This window comes from Muntiacus reevesi, chromosome 4 (genome assembly GCF_963930625.1).
Source record: "Muntiacus reevesi chromosome 4, mMunRee1.1, whole genome shotgun sequence".
Classification (NCBI taxonomy): domain Eukaryota; kingdom Metazoa; phylum Chordata; class Mammalia; order Artiodactyla; family Cervidae; genus Muntiacus; species Muntiacus reevesi.
Window position 1 is genome coordinate 135664087 of NC_089252.1, and position 18207 is coordinate 135682293.

General features: G+C 41.0%; 1 pseudogene; it reads right to left on the bottom strand.

The window, feature by feature from the left end:
* Nucleotides 1–536: 536 nt before the first annotated feature.
* On the bottom strand, nt 537–2192 carry LOC136167513 (large ribosomal subunit protein uL30-like; annotated as a pseudogene).
* Between the last annotated feature and the right edge of the window lie 16015 nt (nt 2193–18207).

Consider the following 18207-nt stretch of genomic DNA (forward strand, 5'->3'; position numbering starts at 1 on the left):
TACTTGAGTATTCATTCACAAACATTAAACTCCAGGAAAGAAGAAGTGACAAAACAGGACTCCCTCCTCCATGGCATGAGTCATTGGCTGGTTTCAGAGTGGATGGTGGCCGGTGGGGAAAACACACAGGAACTTTTCCTTGGAACCGAGGTAGGATAAAAAGGGCCTGCTGTGTATATCACCATCTTTTCCCTGACACTTCCCCTTCAGTTTCCGAGAATATAACAGTAAATAACCTTTGAAGATGGGCTTCCCAGGTGGCTCAATGGTAAGGAATCTGCCTGATCATGCAGGAGTTACTCGAGATGCAGCTTTGATTCCTGGGTCAGGAAGATCCCCTAAGGGAGGAAATGGCAACCCACTCGAGTATTCTATTCTTGCCTGGAAAATTCCACAGACAGAGGAGCCTGGCAGGCTTAGTCCATGGGGTCACAAAGAGTCGGACATGACTGAGCAACCAAGCATGCATGCAACATTTGAAGATACTGGGTAACATCACAGGAAACAAAAACACATGCTCCCGATGCACTGTGCTTTCAGAGATTCTGGGTTTCGTTCACCTGCCCAGTGAGCTGAGTGTTGTGTTTGCCTCCATAACCAGGTGAGTCCCCCTCCTTGAGGAAGCCCACTCTATTCTTGGTAACACAGTGGGCCACTGAGAGGTGGAAATGGCACAAGAACCCTGAGACCACCTGAAAATTCTTCCCTGGGAAGGCAACTTTATGAATGAAATCTTCCAAGCAAATGACACCAAACTTCCCCCAGTGCTGCTCAATCATTCTGTTGTCTGTCAGAGGGACGCTTTTATTCTTGACTTTGGATTGCCTGTGTTTCAAGTTAAGTTCCTGCAAAAACTTTAGATTTGGAAATCCCTGGGTCACATAAGGGTTTCCCGGTGGCTCAAACAGTAAAGAATCCTCCTGCAGTGCAGAAGACCTGGGTTTGATCCCTGGGTCAGGAAGATCCCCTGGAGAAGGGAATGCAACCCACTCCAGTATTCTTGCCTGGAGAATCTCAGAGACAGCGGAGCCTGGCGGGCTATAGTCCACGGGGTCACAAAGAGCTGGACAGGACTGAGCTTGCACACACACATACCCAGGTCACATGAAGTTCCACTATTCCAAAGTGAGTTTATGGTAGGAAAGGTTACTTTCACAAAGAAACCACTGAAAATCTTATTCAGGCAAAGTCTTGCAACGATCCTCAGCACTAGTTAAGTCACCCCATTAACCCTTTGGATGCCTAGAACAAAGGTCAAGAAATGTTTATCTGGGACTTCCAAGCCACGGAGTTTCACTTCTAACTGTCTAAGGCATACTCTGTTATGCAGTTGCTACCAGGAATCATTTAGGAACCCTGATGCCTAAACTTGAGCTCTTTTCATTTCCTCTGCTTCTTCTTTTTTGCAAAAGCACCTGCTCTTCTTGGGTAGCTTTGAGGGCCTGATATGCCTTCTTCTTTCTAGGCGACTTTCTGGAACCAAAAGCATCTCTCTTTTACTCTTCCTCCACCATCTTTCTAATGTTGTGGCTACTGTTCATGCGCAGACCCAATGCCTTAGCTAACCTAGAGAGGTCCGGTGGGAGGGGGAGGGAGGCACAGGAGGGAGGGGGATACATATATAATTATGACTGATTCATGTTGTTTTACAGCAGAAGCCGACACATCGTAAAGCACTTATCCTTCAAATAATAAAAATTTTAGAAGTAAATAAAAGATAACCCCTTTAGGAGTTACTTACCAGCAAAAGATTTTCCACATTAAACCACCCTTTTTTTAAAAAAATGTATATTGGTTATACAAGCCTGTGTCATAAATTTAACAAAATTATTCATTCCTATATACTTTAAAAAAAATATCATACTATTTTATCCTCAGAAAGTGGCATCAGCTTCTACCACACAATTTTTAAAAAAGTGGCATTAGATGGACATCTTGAAAATCAGAACGCATGCTTTTAGTCCAGGCACTCTTCAGATTTTCCTCTTTCTTCTTTACCCTATTCCCTCTCTCCCACCATTTTCCTTCCCTTGTTCATCTCCATTTCCCCTCTGCTTTCCAACTGCTTGTGACAGATGGGGCTGGACTTGCTTAGACTCTTGTAGAGCAATCATGGATTTTAAGTTTGCTGATGGCTTTTCTAGAATGAGGATATAGGCAGCATGGAGCACAGACTGGGAAGGTAGACTCATGCTCCCAGATTCCAAATATCACCAAATCAGAAGAGAATTGCATTTGTGAAGTTGCATAGAAACTCTTTTTATCTTTTAATAACCCCCTACACCATTCTTAGCACCAAATGCAAAAGAAAGGGTGAGAGAAAGGGCAAAAATATTTATTTAGAGGGGACTCTGCTGGGAAGTTATAAGTAGCATGAAGGAAGAGTGAACTGGCTTTCAATTAACAGTGCTAAACCCACAAAGGAAAGGATAGGAAAAGCCTGCATCTAACTGTAAAGAAGGCTGGGGAATATTATCTAGCTACATGTCTCAATGAAGAGTTTGGGGGAAAAAAAAGCAAAAAACAGTCAATCTGTTCCACAGTGACTGAGGCCCACTTTTTAGCTAGGTGACTTGATCTAGTACATGAGCATTAAAGGCAACAATTCAAATACTTTGTGAATTTACTAAAGCACAAATTGCAACATGTGCTATACATTTTGCTTCATGTGCCATGTATCTTTGGAAAGAATGGTCTGTTTTGCTATTATAAAGAACCATTCTGACACAAACTGCTGAATCATTATGTGCAATGAAGGAGTTTCATCCCTGGATTAGGTTACTTATAAACTAACAGGTAGAAGAAAAAAGCTCAGCCACAGAATAAAAACACAGATGCAGAACACCATCATGCTATGCTTTATGCAAACACACAAACCCCTCCCACAGAAGTAGGCGGGGTGGGCGGGGGTGGGGGGGGAAGGAGAGACAGAAAGGAAATATACACAAGGAACTAAACCAAATCAAATGTTTTGGGATACGCTTGACTACCTGCCCTGAAGAGGGGAATAAGATGAATTCATAAGATTTGTCTGGCCTGGTCTCACAGTCAATAACTGTTAAAACTTTGTCAGGCCTAACATGGATGACATCATGGAGGGCAAATGAAGATCATTTCCTTCTACAATGATTGGTCCTTGAGGTTTGTTTATACACCCAGCTGCCCAGGCCTGTTGTAAGTAACCAGATAGCATAGGTTTGAAACAGGCTTTCCATTTGCATCACTGGGCAATGAGTGCAGCCAACAGGAAGTCCAGAGACTGAGATAACTTAATTGAAATCAATACCAACACAGGCAAAATCTGCCTGGAATGGCAGTGCTACGCTCTGATGGAAGATTTTCATGGTCTCTGCCAATGATAACTGTAATCAAGAATGAACTATTAACTTCAGTGGTGACATATAGTGCTTTCCAAGAGGAAAGAAACATTTTTTGGACCAGTGACAGTTCTCAATGTGGAAAAATATTTTCTTTACTTCTTCAAGTCACTGTTAGGTCTCAGTCCCAGACTCAAGGTCAATTCCAATTTGAGTTTCCATTAAATGGAAAGAGACAATTAGCCACCCTAGTCTCTCTTTTGCCAATTCTTCTCCATCCTTTCTTTTCCACTTTGGAAAGAGAGAATGGTGAAAAAGAATAATTACGACAATTCTCTTCTGTGTGCAGGGCTGTGTTCTACTACAGGGAACAGCAAACTTTGTTTATAAAAGGCCGGATAGTAAATATTTGAGGCTTTATGAGCCATACCATCTTGATTGTGTATATTCAGTTCTGCCTACGTTATGCAGACACATAGATGTTATATAATAAATGGATGTCCATGTGCTTCAGTAAAACTTTGTTTGTAAAACAATCAGCAAGCCAGATTTGGCCTATGGACCATAGTTTGTGGACACAGCTATGGATAGTAGAGTTTATATATTTTACTTATTCTCACTGAGGAGAGTATTACTCTGCTTATTTTACAGATGAAATTGGCACCCCCAAAAATGCTCTCACTCTAGTTATGGGTGAAGCTGTCTGTGTCTAACACCACAGGTGAATCTAACATCAAAGCAGCCTATACTTTCCCATTTTCCCTCTCTCCTGCCTAACTGAAGAAGGCAGTCAGGTAGCCTGGGCAAGAGCAGAAACTGCACCTCTGGGCCTGATTACAAATTGTAGCTGCAAGTTTGAAGAGTCGCCCAACTTCTGTCTCGGTGATCCAGTGTTGTTAATGTTGTTTAGTTGCCACGTTGTGTCTGACTCTCTGTGACCCCATAGACTGCAGCGTGCCAGGCTCCTGTCCTCCACTATACCCCAGAGTTTGCTTAAATTCATGTCCATTGAGTCAGTGATGCTATCTACCCATCTCATCCTCTGTTGCCCCCTTCTTTTGCCTTCAAACTTTCCCAGCATCATGATCTTTTCCAACAAGTCTGCTCTTCTCATCAAGTAATCAAAGTATTAGTACTTCAGCATCAGTCCTTCCAATGAATATTCAAGGTTGATTTCCTTTAGGATTGACAGGTTTGATCTCCTTACAGTCCAAGGGACTCTCAAGAGTCTTCTCTAGCACCACAATTTGAAAGCATCAATTCTTCGGTGCTCAGCCTTCTTTATGGACCAACTCTCACATCCATACATGACTATATACATCTTTGTTGTCAAAATGATGTATAGCTTCTCTTCCAAGGAGCAAGCATCTTTCAATTTCATGGCTGCAGCCACCATCCACAGTGATTTTGGAGCCCAAGAAAATAAAATCTGTCACTGCTTCCACTTTTGCACCTTCTATTTGCCATGAAGTGATGGGACCAGATGCCATGATCTTAGTTTTTTGAATGTTGAGTTTTAAGCCAGCTTTTTCACTCTCCTCTTTCACCCTCATCAAGAGGCTCTTTAGTTCCTCTTCATTTTCTGCCATTAGAGTGGTGTCATATGCATATCTAAGGTTGTTTATCAACAACAATTTCTCCCAGCAATCTTGATTCCAATTTGTGATTCATGCAACCCAGCATTTCGCATGATGTACTCTGCATAGAAGTCAAATAAGCAGGGTGACAATATACAGCCTTGACATACTTCTTTCTCTCTTTGAAACTAGTCCATTGTTCCATGTTTGGTTCTAACTGTTGCTTCTTGACCTGCATACAGGTTTCTCAGGAGATACGTAAGGTGGTCTGGTATTCCCATCTCTTTTAAGAATTTTCCACAGTGTATTGTGGTCCACAGTCAAAGGTTTTAGTGTAGTCAATGAAGCAGAAGTAGATGTTTTTCTGGAATTCCCTTGCTTTCTCCATGATCCAACGAATGTTGGCAATTTGATCTCTGGTTTTTCTGTCTTTTTTAAACCCAGTTTGTATATCTGGAAGTTCTTAGTTCATATACTGCTGAAGCCTAGCTTGAAGGATTTTGAGCATAACTTTGCTAGCGTATGAAATGAGCACAATTATTTGGTAGCTGGAACATTCTTTGGTATTCTTCTTCTTTGGCATTGGAATGAAAACTGATATTTTCCAGTCCTACGGCCACTGCTGAGTTCTCCATATTTGCTGACATGTTAAGTGCGGTGCTTTAACAGCATCATCTTTTAGGGTTTGAAATAGCTCAGTTTTCATTCCATCACCTCCACTAGCTTTGTTCATGGTGGTGCTTTCTAAGGCCCACTTGACTTCATAGTCTAGGATGTCTGGCTCTAGATAAATGACCACACCAGCATGATTATCTGGATCAATAAGACCTTTTTTATATAGTTCTTTTGTGTATTCTTGCCACTGCTTCTTAATATCTTCTGCTTATGTTAGGTCCTGACCTTTTCTGTCCTTTATTGTGCCCATCCTTGCATGAAATGTCCCCTGATATCTCAGATTTTCTTGAAGAGATCTCTAGTCTTTCCCATTCTATTGTTTTCCTTTATTTCTTTGCACTGTTTATTTAAGAAGGCCTTCTTATCTCTTCTTGCTATTCTCTGGAACTCTGCATCCAGTTGGGCCTATTTTTCCCTTTCCCGCTTGCTTTTTGCTCCCCTTCTTTCCTCAGTTATGTGTACAGCCTCCTCAGACAACCAGCTTGCCTTCTTCAACTTTTTGGGGGGAGAGATGGTTTTGGTCACCACCTCTTGTTACACTGTTACAAATCTCCATTCATAGTTTTTCAGGCACTCTCTCTACCAGATCTAATCCCTTTTATCTACCCATCACCTCTACTGTATAAGGGATTTGATTTACATCATACTGGAATGGTCTAGTGCTTCCCAAGTGCCTAGGTAGTAAAGAATCAGCCTGCCAAGCAGGAGATGCAGGTTTGATCTCTAGGTGGGGAAGATCCATTGGAGAAGGAAATGGCAACCCACTCCAGTATTCTTGCCTGGGAAATCCCATGGACAGAGAAGCCTGGCAGGCTATAGTTCATGGGGTCACAAAGAATCAGACACAACTTCATGACTAAACAACAGATCCAGGGTTGAACTAACCCAATTTTTCATGAAACAAGGTATATAAAAAGTCAGATGCCACCAAAAACAAGTACTATCAGAACATATAAACCTTTAAATTTTTTTTTGCTCATGATGGCCCCTGCGACCTCAACTGCAATGTAAAAAGTCAAGCATTGGGCCAGATTGGAAGGATATTTGAGCATTACTTTGGTATTACACAAATACCATATTTATAGCACCTATGTGTTTAATGCCCAGCAGCAGGGTGGAAATTGAGAATATATATATATATATATCCCTAGAGCTTTGTGCAACACCTGACACATGGAAACTCCTCAAGAAATACTGTGCTGTGTCTTCATGGATTACTGAGGTAATAAAATGTATTTATTATAAATAAAAATATAATATACAGTTGCAATGACATATTATAGTAATTATATTATATTGTTATAATTAGTATATATCATTATAATTACATGTAATATAATTCTATTACATGTAATTATAATTACATATTATAATATATAAATAAATTAAGGGTTTTTATAAGCAATGTAATAGAAGTAAGGTATTTTGCCTGCTTTCTGTAAGCTGACACACCAATGGAAAAGAAGAGACATGTTTTTGGCCCTACATTATTGCTGAGAAGTAAAAAGTGCTCTAGTTGTTCAGAAGAGAACAGAAAGCTTAACTCTCTCTCTTCTGTAGGCAGAACTTCATAAAGGAGATGACATAGAAGTTGGTCCTTGGAACTGGGTAGAATTAATTAGGAGGAGGTGTTGGAGGAAGGGCATTTTGGGCAAAGGAGACATGGTGAGCAAAGAGAGAGATGGGCAAGGTGGGCATATTAGAAGAAGAAAAGCTTTTTGGGCTGACGGGAAGGGTGAACAATGAAAGTTATGCCAGAAAGATACTGCAAGGAGATCAAACCACCAGTCAATCTTAAAGGAAATCAACCCTGAATATTCATTGGAGGAACTGATGCTGTAGATGAAGCTCCAATATTTTGGCTACATGATGTGAGAGCCATTGGAAAGCCATTGGAAGCGACCCGGATGCTGGGAAAGATTGAAGACAGGAGGAAAGGGATGATAGAGGATAAGATTGTTGGATGGTATCAGCGATTCAATGGACATGAGTTTGAGCAAGCTCCAGGAGTTGGTGAAGGACAGGGAAGCCTGGTGTGCTGCAGTCCATGGGGTCGCGAAGAGTCAGACACAACTGAGGGACTGAGCGATAGCAACAAAGTCCAGAAAGATTAGGCTGGAAGAAAGTAGGACTTAAATCATAGTAGAAGAGTTTTGAAATAGAGACTAATAATGAGAAATACATTTCCAAACAGTTCAAAGTTTTCCATTTTCTCCAAAAAGTGGAGTTATTTTCCTAATTAAAAAAGACATTGACAGAAAAAGAAATGGTTCTGAATTGTAATAAAGTAAAAAAAATATAGTCTGAAGGTAGAGGAAATGATGTCATGAAACACTCATCTGTAAAGTTATCATGTTTTTTATTTGCTAAATATGTGAATTTGCATCTATTCTAATTTATCATTGTTTCAAGAGGATTAGTTAGGAGGATTAGTTAAGAGGTACTATAACCTCATGCAGTAGGAACTGAGTCTATTTTTTCTCATTGTTGTATTCCCAGCACCTAACACAGTGCCTGATATGAAGCAGATGTCAAATAAATGTCTAAAGAAGAAGTGAATAAAGTCATACTGCCCTTCATATTCATAAAAACAAGCATCTTTTTTGGTTTATTTCTAGGTTTAGGAAATTACATGTCAGTTATTTGGAAGCCAACTAGGAAATTCACCAAAAAAAAAGCTCTATCTAAACAGCCAACAAAACAACAAACCCTGCTTAGGTTGACATCCTTGCTTTGATTTTAGTGTTGATTGCTAAAAGAATGAATTAAACCTAGATTCTTATTTTAAAACAAAATTCCTTTGAATTTAGCCATATGTGAGAGACCTGTGTAGTCCATTATTTTTTGGTAACTACAAATAATTTTAACATAGAATGAATCCTATGTTTAAATTAAAAACATGATCATCAGCCTCCTGACTGTTCTTCCAACCCACGCCCATTGCCCACTCCTGTCTGACCTACTCTGCTCCCAAGTTATCTTCTTCAAGTATGGTCTTGATTTTAGCATTTTGTAATCCCAAATGAATGGGTCATTTTAAATGGAAACATTTGCAAAATTTTACTAGCAATCTCCTAGCAAGAATATTGCAACAACAGAAGGTAAATTATGGCCTGCAGCCTAGAGGGTTTTCATGGGAATTCCTGTGTCTGTCTGGGCTAGTCTTTGGGGTCTAGACTGAGGGAAATCACTCCCTACATTTGCTAATCACTGAAGCTAAAGCAGGATTTCCGTGCCAAGTAGGCAAAGCATAATCCTTAGAGACACTTCTGCCTCTGAGTGAGATGATGAAACCCCCAGATGGTGGCTTGTTATTTTCATATAGCACCGGCAGGTGTCCAGGGTCAACTAGGCATGAACCTGAAGCATGAGAATGGTCCCGAGCTGAATAGTAAATGCAGGGTTTTTCTTTTCCTTTTCTTTTCTCTTCTGTCTTGTTTTTCCCTCTTGCTTGTTTTCTGTTTTTAGCTATCGTTTGTACTCAGAGAACATTTCTCGGTGGCAATGGTTACAGTGGTGGTAGATGGCATCCCGTTGCCTTACAAGAAACAGCTAGCTTCTGAGGTTATTGCAGTGGTTCTGTCTGAGCAGTGTGACTTCCAAAAGTGGAGGTGGAAATTAAATGGCATTTACGTAGCAAAGCTGTAGGGATAATTAGTAATTCGACACACAGCCATTCAGGGCAAGGTCAACGGGAGGAGTAACATAGCATCATATGACAACCATTTAATGGGCTGTGTGAAATGAGTGGGTGGTCTAGGCTCAGCTCTGCCCAGGTACTGGTTCCCACACTCCTAGGCTCTGGAAAGGGTCAACTGCTCACAAAGAGTCACACATAAGCTCTGGCTGGATCGAGTTAGCCACCAAAGCCCCACTAGACCAGAGGTTGGAGCTCTGTCTGGTTAAAAAAAGTCATTCAGTGAAGCTACAAATGCATGACATTTTAAGGGTACTGACCTAACTAAATTATACCAGTTGGTATAATTTTTCGGCTTAATAGTTTTTCCACTTCTTTGCCACAACATTGTGAAAGGAACTGGGCAGAGTCATGCTAATCCTGTGGAAAATGAGATGTTTGGATAGAGAAAAGGCAGGAAGGCTTCCTGTTGAAGGTTTACTAGCTGCAAAAAATTTAAAATGTCCTTCCATTCATGAGCAAGGCTTCACAGCACCCTGACACCATGAGAACTCGCCAGAGAGTTGGGTGGAGCTCAGCCAACACTAATTAGGAAGTTTTCACTCCTCCTTTACCTCAACTGATTCTTGAGCGTGTCCATTTCCAATGATGCCAAGCCTTTCTTTAACAGTAGAGATCATTCTTGTATTCAGTGCAAACCAATTAAACAAGCAGGAAGAGTAAAAACTTATGTCGTCATGCTAAGAATTTCTACTAACATTTTTTTCTAGAATTTCTTTTAAGATATTTAATTCAACTGACATTTGTCACAGACCTCCTGTGTCCTATTATAGACTTCCCTGGTGGCTCAGATAGTAAAGCATCTGCCTACAATGCAGGAGACCTGGGTTCGATCCCTGGATGGGGAAGATCCTCTGGAAAAGGAAATGGTAGCCCACTCCAGTACTCTTGCCTGGAAAATCCCATGGAAGGAGGAGCCTGGTAGGCTACAGTCCAGGGGGTCACAAAGAGTCGGACACGACTGAGCAACTTTACTTACTTACTTACTGTGTCCTATTATAGAAACCATCTACCCTGTGCTCTGGGTTCGATCTAAAGAAAGCCTAAGCATAGGTCAACACATAAATAGCTTTCAAATTCTTTACAACAGATGTCAGCAAACTTTTCTTGTAAAAGTCCAGATAGTAAATACTTTCAGCTTCAGGGGTCAAACACGGTTTATTCTCTGCACAACTACCCACCTCTGCTTTGTAGCCTGAAGGCAGCTATGTACAATACACTGATGAGCAGGTTCAGCTGTGTACCAATAAAACCTTATTTTTTTTATTTTTATTTTTTTCACCTGTAACACCGACTTTATTCATTTTTAAATCTCAAAGTGTCCTGGGAAAGTTTTACCAAAAAAAAAAAAAAACCAGAAACAAGATATGAAAATATCTGACCAGCTTCATCCAAGCACCAGGACAGTGGATTGTAATACAAAGTTACTTGAATGTCAAACTGAGAGGGAAAGAAAAACAACCAAAGTTTACTATTTTGCTGAAACCATAATCTGAGTGTTTTCAGTCATTGCTGTTCAGCCGCTCAGTCATGTCTGACTCTTTGTGACCCCATGGACTGCAGCACACCAGGTTCCTGTCTCCTCCACTGTCTCCTGGAGTTAGCTCAAACTCATGTGCACTGAGTCAGTGATGCTATCTAACCATCTCATCCTCCGCTACCCCCTTCTCCTTCGCCTTCAATCTCTCCCAGCATCAGTTCCAGGAAGCTGGCTCTTCGCATGAGGTGGCCAAAGCATTGGAGCTCCAGTTTCAGCATCAGTTCTTCCAATGAATATTCAGGGTTGATTTCCTTTAGGATTGACTGGTTTCTTCTCTTTGCAAGTCCAAGGGACTCTCAAGACTTCTCTCAAGAGTCATAGCTATGAAGAATTAATCCCCTTAGTCAGATGCAGAAGCAGCTTCACAGTCAGAGTGTTTCATTAATTCATGATTTATGCTTTACCTACTTTCAAAAAAAAAAAAAAGTCCCAAGTGGCTGTCACTGGGAATACATACATAAAGATTCATTTGCATGGTGTAGGCAAAGAGACTTCTCCAACTAATGCAATTCTAGGTAGAATTATATGTCATTAATTGGAAATTCAGCTGAGACAAAAATTTGCCTTCCTTTAACACTTAGTTAAGATGGACTGTGTCATGCTCAAGCAGACGAAGATAGTGAGGGAAGAGGGCTTCTCAGGAAATGAGCAAATCAAATCATGAGCCAACAGAGAAAATACTCTTTAAGACAGAGCATGAGCTAAACTTTGAATTAGTGTTAAATCATAGTATTATGCATCATTAAAGAGGAGAAAACAGGGAAAATATTTAAAAACCCTAACATTTTTAGAGAAATTACTATATGCCTAACATGGTACTAATAAGTACTTTAAAAATCCATTCAATTTTTTTAATACTCCAAAGTAAGTATGCTTATCTACATATTACAAGGGAGAAAAAGAAAAGATTTTCCTAAAATGTACATACTAGTACCCCTTAGAATTGGAATCTGAACCCAGCTCTCTCTAGTTCTAAAGAATATGGCTTTCTGTTATACAGTACTGCTTCATGAGCACAAAATAATAGCATTTTGCCTATCTTAAGTCAAGAATCCTCTTGCATCTTCCTAATTCTTTTAACCTAATATGCTCCTCTTGTTTGTTCATTGTCAAATCAAATCATGGTCAATATAACCTTAATCAAAACCCAATCCTATGATTGGGATGTAGTTCCTTGGGTTTGAAGTTAACTAGCCCACTAGAGATCAAAGAATAGGTCATGTGTCAAAAACTATATTCCCTCTCCTTTCCCACTCAGTTAACTGAGGCTGGCTTTCAAATAATCCATAACTCTCATGCATTTAGCTACCAATTAGTCCTGAGAGTATAATAAAGAAAAAGAACAGATAACATTTACTGTGCCTTAAGTATGTACCAGTCAGTGTGACATCATTCAGAATTCTTTGATGATCCTATTAGGAGAGTAAGACTGTATCTCCATTTTATGTTAACCTCTCACTAAGAGTCAGGATAATCTGCTCTGGGTCACCCAACTGGTAAACAACAGAGCTGAGATTCAAACCCACATCTTATTAAGTTACTTCTAAATACAGACCTTAGAGAAGAGAAAACCACATGGATATTTTTCCTGATAAGCATGAAAGCAGTCTTCCTGATGAGACTTCCAGTTAGGAAGGTACTTTCTTTTTTTCAGTACCTGGATGTACTTTTGACCCCCAGGATACGAGTTTGAGGAAGAGTAAGCAGTATTATTCACTCTTCCTGCTATCTCAAGAGCCCCTACAGAAATTAGGAGCCAAAAGTAGTAAAAAAAAAAAAAGAAAGAAAGAAAGAAAAGAAGAAGAAAGGAAGAAAGAGAAGGGACAGACATTGTTGAAGGAGAAATAGAATCGGCTTAGTAATAAAGTTTTTTCAGAAATGTGCTTTGAAGAATTTAAATGTATGTACATGTTGCTCCAAAAGTGATCAAAAGTAAAATTCAAATACTGTACTTGCCAGGACTTGTATTTTACTCACATAGAGATAGAATTTGTACAAAATATGAAAGAAAGTGAATAAGAGTTCTTTCTCTCATTTCTCAACAATCAGCTTCCTAGAGCACCTCATAATAGGTTTTTCAATGTCATGAACACAGGAATCCATGACTTTATACTAAAGTTCAGAAAGCCCACATTCTATATGCACTCACCTAAGGTTATGAGTCAAATGACAAACTGTCCATTTTATTCCGAAGTAGGAACATTCCAGTTTTCTCTGAATTGTTACACATATATTGTCCTTTCAGTCTTTCCTTACAACAGAGTATGGTGATAAATCTCTTTGCCTATATGGAATCAAGATATTATTCTTAAACAACAAAGACTGTAATTGTATTAGCAGCACAATGAGTCACCCTATCGCTTATATCCTGAATAAATGTGAGATGCATCTGTTGAAATGGAATCCGTGGGCTCCCTTTAATGGGCCAAATGTCTCCAAGGACAGAATAGTGGGAGGAAGTGATCCAGCTGCTCAGACTACAAATCTTTTGTCCTTGAAAGAAAAATCAGGAAAGCATCCTGTAGAAAAAAAAATAATTGTATGTACTTTACCTTGGGAAAAGATTAACAAAGCTTAGTGAGAGCACTGGTCATTTGACTATCTCTATTTCTATTATTCCTGACAAGAGGTATGGCCAGAGTGAATTTTCCTCCCTGATGTGTTTCTCAAATCGTGATTTTCAGATTTCTTCAGGGATACTTCAGGGGGCCAAAACAGAGGCCCTACTCCACTCCCATTGCTTCTGCAAAGCAGACACAAACGCGCGCGTGAGCACGCGCGCGCACACACACACACACACACACACACACACACATACCACCACATTAAAAAAGAAAAATCTCACCAAATGAATGGAAAGAAGAGTATAATAGATAAGGTACCAAGGGAAGAGATGAAGCAAATGTTCCTTAGTGTGAAAATTAAAAAAAAAAAAAACACAGCATAAAAATCACTACATAAAGTAGGGTTATCTCAGCTCTTTTAAACAGCTCAGGGCTGCTCTGAATGGCCCTATGCTCTGCTCAATCACTTGAGTCATGCCCGACTCTGCAATGCTATGGACTATAGTCTGTCAGGCTCCTCTGTCCATGGGATTCTCTAGGCAAGAAAACTGGAGTGGGTGATCTGAAAATGCCCTTGGACCAGGGCAAGGCTAGCTTGTAAGAGGAAAGAGGCTTTTCTTCATGAGAGAAAGTTGGCCTAGGGGTTGGATGGGAAAGGAAAAAGGGGGCCTATCTGAGAAATGGAATACTTCCTGCCATACCAGTAAACAAGGATGTCACAATCAACAGCAGTTGCAGCCACCATGGATGGTGAGCTGGTGAGCCCTGAGGGAACTCAAGATGGAAAGACTATCTGCCATCTGGCAGCCACCAGGCTACAGTCACCCCCCATGGTGAACCCTGAGGAAACTCAGGGTGTGAAAACTCAGGAAACTGGCCCCAGATAGCTGAGGTACATATCACAAGAGTGATTTCACTGAGCCCCAGACTCTTGCATTTTCACATACATAGAAAAGCACTAAACTCCTTAACTTGAGATACCTAATTTTCTTTAATTAACTTCATCTTTTGATATTTGACTACCTGCCCTTTGTTGTAAAACTTCTATATAACCTAGCTCCCCTGACCCTCACCACCACCCCACCCCTGCCCTCCACCACCTCCTTGGTTCTCTCACGGTTACTTAAGATGCTGTCTCCAGGGCCTGAAGTCATAGAGTGAAGTGAAAGTCACTCAATCATTCCAACTCTTTGTGATCCCATGGACTATACAGTCCATGGAATTCTCCAGGCCAGAATACTGGAGTGGGTAGCCTTTGCCTTCTCTAGGGGATCTTCCCAACTCAGAGATCAAGTTATAAAAATTTCTCACCACATAAAACATAACTCTCAACTTTCAGACTGTGGATATTTTTTTTAAGCCCACATACTCTATAGTTGAAAGGGAGCTTGCACAATAGTTGCTCCAAGTTCCCTAGGGTTGACACTCCTTCCTGTCATTCTCACTGCCCCCAACATCACTGATGTAGGCGGAGAAGGCCATCATCTAGAATCTTCAGGAAGACCGTGACATTGCTTGCCTCGACCCTCCCATGCATGCCCCTGAGGGAGGAAACCTCAGAGGACAAAGGACACATTTGAAAAGCTGTGCCTCCCAAGTCACTCACCTTGCCCTGAGAGGGTCAGGCTTGGTTACTTTTCCTATTCTGCCAAAAGCAGTAAAGACAAGAGGGAGGAAGCCCAACGCCGCTGAGGGAAGGGAGTGGCAGGGGCACCACTGAAGATGACAGAGTCGGTCTGGCAAAGGCCTGGCGATTGCTGAATGTGCAAAGAGGTGTCTACCTTGGTGCAAGCAGCAGGAAAAAAAAAAAAAAAACAGGCAAGCTGAGCCGCTTGGAGCAGCGGCAGACAGCAAGGGCATGCAAGGGAGTAAAGCAGACTCTGAGCAGTGTGTGCAGAAGATACCCAAGGAATCGCACTCTCCTTGCTGTGAGTAAAGTTGAAGTGGGAGATGCCTAAAGGATCACCTAGGGATTTCATGATTGAAATTAGCCACTGAAAAGACTGGAGACCTCTTGGGAGTTTTGTTAACAGCAGGAAGATCATTATCGTCACATCTTAATGAGCATTTATTGGACATTTGCTTTGGCCCAAGCATTGTGGTAAACCCTATGCATGCTTTTTCTCCTTAGTCCCCATAACAGCTCCGTATGGTACACACTGTACTTCCCTAGAGTGCTGTGGCCATTTTACAAAAAAAAGAAAGGGAACCACTTGGAAAGTTAAGAATATTGCCCAAGATTACATAGCTGGCACATGGGAGAGTGAAGACTGGTTCTCAGGTCTGTCTTATTTCAAAAGTAGACTTTAAATAATGGTGAAGTACTAACAGCAGCCCTGCTTTGGCGCTCTCCTTAGGGTTTTTATGTACATTCATATTTGCCCATCATTCATATAACAAAGACTTATGAGAACCTACTATGTGCCAGGTTCAATCCTGTGCTCAGCATTGGTGAAACATTTATGGAAATGTCAGCAGAGTCCCACATCTTTTGGAGCTTTCAGTTTTGTGGAGGAGACAGGTATTAGTCAAATAGTTGTATAAATAAATATAAAATTACACCTGTGATAAATGTTATGCAGGATTTTGAAGCACATAGCATGGGTCTTTGCATAATCTGAAGGTTCCCTACAAAAGGCACCAGTGAGTTGACAATGGAAGAATGAGTAGAAAATAACTAGGTTAAAGGGTGGAGCTGAGGAAAGCATCTTATCTGGTACTAAAGACCTGTGGGGAGAAGGGAACTGGACCTAGTGGAGGAAATAATTTTTAAAAAGGATGGTGATAGTATTGTGACTACAGAAAGAGAGACGAAGTGTCTACAGAGGATAATAGGAGAGTCTTGCACAGGTTTCAGTGTTGATAGGAAGGATTGTGTTGTTTTAGTCGCTCAGTCATATCTTACTCTTTGCGTTCGTATGGACTGTAGCCCATCAGTGTCCTCTGTCCATGGGATTCTCCATGCAAGAATACTGGAGTGGGTTGCCATTTCCTTTTCCAGAACATATTCTCCACCCAGGGATTGAACCTGGGTCTTCTGCATTGCAGGCAGATTCTTTACTGTCTGAGCCACAAGGGAAGCCCAGGAAGGACTGAGTAATGATAAGTAGTCAACACTTATCTTGCTGGTTGTATGCAAGACAATGTTCTTTACATATATTTACTCGTTTAGTTTTTATTAGCCTCGGCAGTTGAGGTATTTATTATTCTCCTTTTACAGAAATAAAGAAATAGAAGAAAAGAGTTTACGGAACTGGCCCAGATAGTACATGTCAGAGCTACAGGGTTCTTGTTCTTCACCAATATAGACTCCTACTTCTATCTCTTATAGAAAAGGGGATGAATATATTAGAGAAAGTATGCTCAATAGGTTAAGATAGTGGTTCTTAAATACCAGCGTACATGAAAATCAACAGGTGTGCCCATTTAAATTCAGATATCCATGCTCTCTCCACTCCTAAGTTTCTGAATCAATAGGTCTGGTCTTTTTTCAATATTCAATCCAGATAATTCCAATGCAAGTGCTCCAGGGACAAAACCTAAAGAAATACTGCTTTGCTTTAACAACTAGGAAGGGTAGCTGCAGATACAGGAAGTTTGGTATGTTTGGTAGAGGAGCTTGGGAACGTTTCTCTCCAATGGCCTCAGTGTATTCTGTGAAGTATTATAGAGCGCAGGTGTCATCTGAATGACTCTGCTTAGCCATGAAACAATTGAGAACAACCCATCCTTGGCTTTGAGAACCACTGCCCCAGTGAATGGCTCCATTTCTGGTCCATTCTGGTCCCAAGAGTGGCTAAAGAAGGCTCTATGTCTGCAGCTCAAGCAATCACGGGAAGGAATGTATATTCTAGTTCAGTTCAGTTCAGTTTAGTCACTCAGTCATGTCCGACTCTTTGCAACCCCATGAATCACAGCACGCCAGGCCTCCCTGTCCATCACCAACTCCTGGAGTTTACTCAAACTCAGGCCCATCGAGTCGGTGATGCCATCCAACCAGCTCATCCTCTGTCGTCCCCTTCTCCTGCTCCCAATCCCTCCCAGCATCAGGGTCTTTTCCAATGAGTCAACTCTTCGCATGAGGTGGCCAAAGTATTAGAGTTTCAGCTTCAGCATCAGTCCTTCCAATGAACACCCAGGACTGACCTCCTTCAGGATGGACTGGTTGGATCTCCTTGCAGTCTAAGGGATTCTCAAGAGTCTTCTCCAACATCACAGTTTAAAAGCATCAATTTTTCGGCACTCAACTTTCTTCACAGTCCAACTCTCACATCCATACATGACCACTGGAAAAACCATAGCCTTGACTAGATGGACCTTTGTTGGCAAAGTAATGTCTCTGCTTTTTAATATGCTATCTAGGTTGGTCATAACTTTCCTTCCAAGCAGTAAGCATCTTTTAATTTCATGGCTGCAGTCACCATCTGCAGTGATTCTGGAGCCCAAAAAAATAAAGTCTGACACTGTTTCCACTATTTCCCCATCTAATTGCCATAAAGTGATGGGACCAGATGCCATGATCTTAGTTTTCTGAATGATGTATATTCTAAGGGTGAAACAAAGTAGGACCTTGTGGGACTTGGGTCAATCCATGCCCCCTGTTTCTTGTTTGTAGGGAGTAACCTTCAGCCTTCATGGCCTTCCCTGAGTTCCAAAGAGCAGGTTGAAACAGCTGCTAATCAGAGGAGGCAGGGGTGTAGAGACAAGAAAGGAGCAGCCAAGAAATGATAGTGCAGTCTTGGGGCAGAGTTCTGGCTCTGCCTCAGGAATACACATAACAATATCTTCGGACACTTCTGTAGAACTAAGAAAGAAGTGAAAATGTTAGTTGCTCAGT